Genomic DNA, 8,304 nt, shown 5'->3' with positions numbered 1-8,304 from the left:
CAGAAACTTGAGTGAACATATATCTGTACTATAATAGTGGTACCTTTCTTTATGGCCTCGACACACTGAAGAGAGCACTGGTAAAGTTCTTTGAAGCAACATACAACCTCTTCATCCCCTGCATACCAGTTACGAATTACATTCTGTAAAAAAAAAAACACCAATTTTTACTCTTATGAGATCAGAAGTACATTTTCATAAACTGATAAAGAACTGAGGAGCTTCCATTTTAAAGTTATATCACTACCAAAGTTTCCAGTACTGGGCAACAAATAAAAGTTAAACAAAAATTTTTTATTTTTATAGTAATTCTTTTGTGTTAAAATTATTTCTTTCTTAAATCATTTTGAAAATTTCACTACAAACTTCTTTTAAGATTAATGAAAATAAGATTCCATAGTGCTTAAAGTGAATTATTTTCTCATATATATCGGTTCACACAGGATTAATTGAAAAACCATTCCACATAGTTTCATTAGAGTTATTTTAATTGAATTACCTGACAACTTATTGTAGCTTAATCTTAACTAAGACCTCTAAAGATAATCCAAACCAGATTCTCAAATAGCAAACCTACTGACCTACATCTAAAATATTTCCCTGTAACTATTCTAAGAAGGGTTTCTTACAGATTAAATCATTACAGACCCTGAATTATATCCAGAGCTAGTCTCCAAATGACTGATCATACTTAGATTCCCCACAAACCATTCCCTAAAGTGAACAGGAAACATTTTTAATGATTAGTTTTAGCTATTTTGTAACCTTACTTAACACTTGAACAATTATTAAACAAGAATACACATTCAATAAGTACTTTTCTTATGTAAAAAGAATGTTAGTTTTGGTAAACAGCTTATGAAATGCTACTAAATCCTTTATACTCTAAAACAACCTATTTAGATGACAAACCTGAAGTAAATTTTTGGCTAGGCGAACTTTTCCAGTGTACAACAATACAAAATGTTGATTTAGTAAATCCAGACACTCAGAGCTAGGACTCAATGGCTCAACAAAGACTTGAACAGGAAAACTGGCTGAAGAGTATCCCCTGTTTATATTACCCATCACCCCACCTACTTGATCCTGCCAACCGCCTCCTGTTGTAAGTAGCTGTTCTAGGTAGAGTACCTGGAGTAGAGCAAATGTATTGAGTCATTATTTTAGTTAGGCAGCATTGTAGATCTTTCAAAAATGTCCTCCACTATTTCTGATGAAGAAGAGACCAATGCTGTGATAGCACTTGTCCTTTATTATGGCTTTTGAGCATTTATTTAACTCCACAGAAATAATATCTATTTTAAAAAAAAGACTAAAGTACAATCACAATTTACCATATACCAACTTTCAGGAACAGATGTTTTATAGTTAAAGAATAACTAAAACATTTACTATCGAAAACTTTTCACATAATGCCAACAGAGCAGTTACAACAAGTTCTGCTGAAAGCATGAAGTAAGTCTTTACTACATTAAAATCTTCCAGATATTACTTATAGAGCATCTATAATGAATATTAATTTTACTAAAACCAGGAAATATATCTTTACTAAGGTAGAATCTTCCAGATACTGCTTACAAAGCACTTAAAATGAAAATGATTCTATTAAAACCAAGAAGCAGATTTTTAATATGGCAGAATCTTCAAAATATTGCTTACAGAGCATAAATATCAAATAATAATAATTCTAGTAAAACTCTGAAGTGTATCTTAACTAAGGTAGATATTGTTTACAGAGCAACTATAACAAGTAATAATTCAACTAAAACCAAGAAGCAGATCTTTACTAAAGTGGAATCTTCCATATATTGTTTAAATAGCAACTATATCAAATGATAATTTTTCTACTACTATTCCTGATGAATACATAATGGCAAAGTATAGGCTCAAATAAAGATTTTCTTTTAATAATTATCTGAAAAGTAAAGGTCATTTTTTTCAAACTTTAATGCCAAAATAATAACTCTACTCAAACCAAAAAGCTGATCTTTACTAAGATAAAATCTTTGAATAAAAGTCCAGAGATACAACTTCTCATTGGATTGTTTATTTTTTAACTTTATTGCAACATTTTGACAAATCATACTAAAAATAAAAGTTATTTTATTAAAACTCCACATTTCAGCTTACATCTTTCTTAAAGGTTACAGATTTGCATCTTGATTTTAGTAACAATTATTTGTTATAGTTGCTCTGTAAGCAACATCTTGAATCTATAATGAAGAAAAACTTTAACATAAGTTTAACATAACAGCAAACAGACAATGTTTCGACAAGGTTTTGTCATCATCAACTAGCCTGCTACCTCAAACCAGATGATTATGGCAATATACAACGCGCTATCAACTTAATACCTGATGATGACAAAACCTTGTTGAAACATTGTACAATTGCTGTTATGTTAAACTTATATTAAAGTTTTTCTTCATTACCCATTCAAGCTGTCTCCAAGCATTGTTAGTCTCAAAGTGGGTTCCTCGTCATTGAATTTGAATTCATCACGGCAATTAATCTAAGCATTTATCTTTGTTATTCCATGTAAAACTTTTTAAGTATGTTCTCTCACCTATCCAATACCATAAACCAATCATACCGTGAAACTATCTTTAAACTTTGTAACCTGAATATAAAAATCATCAAAAGCAGAAACGATATTTCCTTCCTCAGACAGTGCCACTCTGAAAAGCTAATTCTAAAATTTGTGAAGGTCAAGTTATCGAAAAACTTAAACCAGTTTTCAGGTATTATCCAAAACATGCAGATATAACTCCTAAAAGCAACCCTGAATTCCAAATATCAAGAACTGGACTACTTACAAAAACTCAAACAGAAATTAGACCATCAACTACCCTACTACCTCAAGCCAGATGATTACGGCAATATACAACGCGCTATCAACTTAGGTACCTGATGCTGACAAAACCTTGTCGAAACTTTGTACATTTGCTATTATGTTAAACTTAAAGTTTTTCTTCATTACCCATTCAAGCCATCTCCAAGCATTACTAGTCTCAAAGTGGGTTCCTCATCATCAAATATATTTTAGTTGTAATTTAGTTGCCAGATCTCCTGCATCTCTAGAAGATATATGTATTGACTGCATTATCTGTTACTTTTCTGCAAAATGTATTTTTGCTGTAACTTGAATGCTAGATATGTTATGTTCGTTCTTTGCAAAACATGTTTTGTAGCTGCAATTTGTCTTACAGAATGGCTGCTTCTCTACAAAACAGATGTACTGTAGCTTTAATTTGACTGTTATGTCTGCTGATTTCCTGCAAAACAGGTAATTTAGATTTAATGTGATTGCAAGATTTCTTTACAAGAGAAATGTATTGTGGTTGTAATTTGTTTGCTAGGTCAGCTGCCCTCTCTGCATAACAAATGTATTATAGCTCTAATTTGACTGTTAGATTGCTGCTTTCCTGCAAAACATGTAATTTAGCTTTAACTTCTCACTGTGGGTAGGCATGACAGTTATACCAGCAACAGGTCATCAAAGGGACTGATGCAGTCTTGCTAAAATATCCTGAGACAGTGTGGTCAGGGTCAACCTCCTACCAATATAATACACAGAGAAGTATCAACATCATAAGCACTGACACAACAATGTCGTGCCATGGGTCAGGCCATTATGTAATAGGCCTGTTACCAGCAAGTTACTTCAGTTTTGTCTTTAGGGAGAGACATACTGACAAGCTGTCAATTTACTTCATTGGAAGACATCAGATCATAAGGTAAGAAACACTTAAGCTAATTCTGTAAAAACTACTATGCTTTTCAAAACAATGTTTTATGTTTAGAGGTGTATTTAAAACTTCAAACTACTTGGTGCATTCTTCTTAGCATTAACATTCGTGGTTTCTTGTTATAATTTGTAGTCATTCTAAAACGAAAAATGCTTAATTTATATCTATTTCTTAATTTTTTTATGGTAGTTACGAGGTCAGTCAAATCGACTAAACCCATACAGAGGTACAATAGTGAAAATAACAAAATATAAAGTTTTTTAACCAAAAATGTTTGATAATTATCTGGAGGTAATAAAGATTTTGCATGCAAAATTTGACAATTTTCTGATGCACGAAAGTATTTTTAATTATAAAATCAAAATTACTCTGCATGTTGGATAGTCAACATTCAAAAAGAAAAAATGCACGAGCAAATCATTACTTAAAAAGTCTTAAACTTTATGTAAAAATCTGATATTTTGTATACGAAAGCCTTGTAATGTTTACTGATAATCTGCAAAGTTTTGTGAAGATATGCATACTGTATTAAAAGTTATAGTATTATTTTGACTGTAATTCCATAACTTTGAAGATTGTAGCTGTAATTTCACTACTATGTCTGCTGCTTCTCTACAAAATATACATTGCAGTTTTAATGTGATTGCTTTATATGCTGCTTCATTACAAAATATATCTGTTGCAGCTATTATTTGAATATTAGGTCTGCTGTTTCTCTGCAAAACATATTTTTTTTATGTCATTTGACTACTACAACTGTTGATTCTTTAGAAAGAAAATGTACTTTGCTGTATTCTGTTTGATGTACTGTTTTTTATTCCAAAACAAATGTATTATAGGTATAATTTGACTGTTAGTTCTGGTGCTTCTCTATAAACGAAATATGATGTAGATGTAACTTCACAACTAGATCTCCCACTCCCCTGCAATATATATTGCAGCTGTAACTTGACTGATAGATCCTCCGATTTTCTACAAAATATATACTGTAGTTATAATTCGACTGCTTGATCTCCTACTTTACTGCAAAAGAAATGTATTGTAGTTGTAATGTGATTACTAGACCTACTTCTACTCTGAAAAACATCTATTGTAGCTGGAGTTTGACTGCCAGTTCTGCTGCTTCTCTACAAAACACATGTATTGCAGCTGTAATTTGACATTTAGATCTCAACTTGTAGCTGTAATTAGACTGTAAAATCTGCTGCTTCTGTGAAAACATACAATTCACTGTAAACATATAATTTCACTGCTAGATCTGCTTCTCTTCAAAACAATTTGATCATAGCTGTAATTTCAATGACAGATCTTCTGCTTCTCCAGAAAACATGTATTCTAGCTGTAATTTTAATGGTAGCAGTGCTGCTTCTCTCTCTACAAAGTAAATGTACTGTAGCTGTAATTTGATTGCTAGATATGCTGCTTATCTACAAAGAATGTATACTAACTAAAATTACACTACTAGATCAACTGTTTCACTACGAAATATATGTATCACAGCTATAATTTGACTGATAGATAGATCTGCCATTCCTCCAGGAAAAAATGTACTGGAGCAGTAATTTGACTGCTAGGTCTGCTGTCTCTACAAAAAAAATGAATTGTAGCTGTAATTTTACTGCCATAACTTCTGCTTCTTCAGAAAATGTATGTATTGTAGCTGTACTTTGAATGCTAGATCTGTTACTTTTCTGCAAAACATGAATCTTAACTATACTTTGAAAGGTAAATCTGATGCTCCTCTATGAAGTAAATTTATTGTAGCTGTAAACATGACTGCAATATCTGCCGCTTCTCTATAAACCAAATATACTGTCACTGTAATTTAACTATTATATCTGCTGCTTCTTGACAAAATATATATTGCAGCTTCAATGTGATTGCCAGATATGCTGTTTTACTACAAAACATGTATTGCAGAAATAATTTGACTACTACATCTAAGCTTCTCCACAAACAAAGGTATTGTAGTTGTAATGTGAGTGCTAGATCTGTTGCTTCTCCATAAAACAAATATACTGCAACTGTCATTTCATTGTTATATATCTGCTTCTTCTCTATGAAATACATTATGCAGCCTTAATGTGATTTCTAGAACTGCTGCTTCACTACAAAATATATGTATAGCAGCTGTAATTTGATTGCTAGGTCTGCTACTTCTCTGCAAAACATCTGTTGTATCTGTAAATTGACTGCTTATTCTGCTAATTTGGTACCAAGTAAATGTACTGTTTCTGTAATCTGACTGTTTGATCTACTACCACTTTGCTATAATTTGACTGCTATATGTGCTGTTTTCTGAAAACATGCACTGTATCCGTGATTTGACCAATATATTTGCCACTTCTCAAGAAAACATATGTATTATAGCCATAGTTTGTGTGCTATATATGATGCTTCTCAACAAAATGGATATGTTGTAGCTGTAATTCGACTGGTAGATCTGCTGCTTCTTTACAAAACATATGCATTGTAGCTGTAATTTGGCTAATAGATATCATACTTCTCTTTAGAACAAAAGTACTGTAACTGTAATTTGAATGCTTGATCTGTTGCTTCTTTACAAAACATATGCATTGTAGCTGTAATTTGGCTAATAGATATCATACTTCTCTTTAGAACAAAAGTACTGTAACTGTAATTTGAATGCTTGATCTGTTGCTTCTTTACAAAATAAATGCATTTTAGCTGTAATCTAAGTCCTAGATCTGCAATTTCTCTTTAAAACATATACTTTTTCTTGCTATGAAGAACTGTTTACTGATGTTTAAAGTTTGAAAAAACCTCCTACACTTAGGTGTATTACAGATTACCTGCATTAGTTGCAGTATACAATCTTCAACCACTTTTCAGAATATAATTTTAGTCAAGATTAGCAATAAGTTGTAACTAATATTTAATTAAAAAATTGACATTCTCTTCTTTGCTTATTCTATAAAAATAAAAAGTTTCTTATTTTAAAGTAGATTTCTAGAATACTGTGTGTCATGTTGCATACTTACAGCATGAAGCAAATCTTTTTTATGGTAGGATCTCCCTGATATGGTCCACAGAACAGCTATCACAGCTGCAGCAAGAATACTACTAGTTCCCAGACCTGTAACAAGGAGTTAACTTTTATAAATCTCACTTTAAAGCATAGAATTATTTAACTGATTATTATAAAATGTGATATTGTTATACTGATAGAAATGCAACATTATTTTCTTAAACAGTGATTTTTCTAACCTTGGCACCCTCTTTCCTATCTCTATTTAAGCTCAGTTTTGATAGATCCATCACTATATATATATAAGGGTAGTTAGATTTATCAAGGTTCAAGAGTCTCTAACACCAGTTTTTAGTGAGGAGAAGGGCAAGAGAGTGTCAGCAGAGATAAGTATTATTGGAAACACATTTTCAATTTAGAAAAAATGTTAACTTCCAAAACATACTTACCTCTGCTGACACTTATAGCTAGAATCCCACACAGAGAAGGTGGAGGGACTAGTGAGGGCATTATCCATACAGAAAGCATCTGCATAGACCATGGGTGTACCAAAATAAGATTGGTACCAGAGTGGGGGAACTGCACTACATCCAGACCATGTATGCTCTTCACCCTGAACTTAGTTCCTCTGTCAAGGATAGAATTGTACATGTGTGATCATCACCATAGGCCAGACATAACCAGACAGCCAAGGTTCCACTACTCAGAGTTGGAATTAAGGGCACTTGGTCCCTATATCCCATGTTGGTGGCTAGGACAATCGAACCGCAAAATTACATATGTATATTTAGTATGGATTGATTCCCAACCTGTAGCTACAGAGTGATGCATTCTGAACCACCAGAATAACAATGAGAAAGTAAGCATCACCGAAGCAGACAAACCATCTCCTCACCCGAAGAAACCCGAAAGGCAACACCCTAGGTTCGGAATGATGGGATCATGTATGCCAAACTCAACCAAAGGAACAAACCTCATCTGGTCTGGAATTACATACATTCATCCTTCCACAAACAATGTACTGAACTGATATTGATAAAAAAATAAGGACCATGCACACCTCAACCAGACAGCTGAGCATCAAATTTGAAATGGCATTACAAGTAGGCACCCACGTAAATTGGTGTTGCTCCTACCTACATCTGGGAAAAAACATTCATGGACCCAGGTAGGAGGGCTCCCAACTTTGCTCTCTTTTCCAAGAGTGGATGAATTCACTCTAACACTCTGGAAGAAAAATATCTGTCCACCACCCCAGTGACTGGAAACCGGATATGGTAAGGACTCCCTAGCTCCACTAGTAGAATCTGGGGGGTAATGCGCACAGAGCCCTAAGGAACAGTGCTCTGGAAACTGTGCAATAGGTGAACCAAATTCCTGAAATTTTTAAATGCAAACTGACCCCAATTTATTCAATCTGATGATTGGCAGGGATGAGCGGGATCCCCTTTGGCTTTACTCATGATAGTCCATGAGTGGCTGTCCAGCATAGTATGGTAGTACCACCTAGTGAGCTCCTAGGTGGTCTTATGGAAAACCTCATTTCTACAGAGCCTGTTGCAACTG

The sequence above is a fragment of the Limulus polyphemus genome, unplaced genomic scaffold, assembly GCF_000517525.1.
Source record: "Limulus polyphemus unplaced genomic scaffold, Limulus_polyphemus-2.1.2 Scaffold3334, whole genome shotgun sequence".
Taxonomy (NCBI): Eukaryota; Metazoa; Arthropoda; class Merostomata; order Xiphosura; family Limulidae; genus Limulus; species Limulus polyphemus.
The sequence above is the reverse complement of the archived record's forward strand: the minus strand, read 5'-3'. Positions refer to the sequence as shown.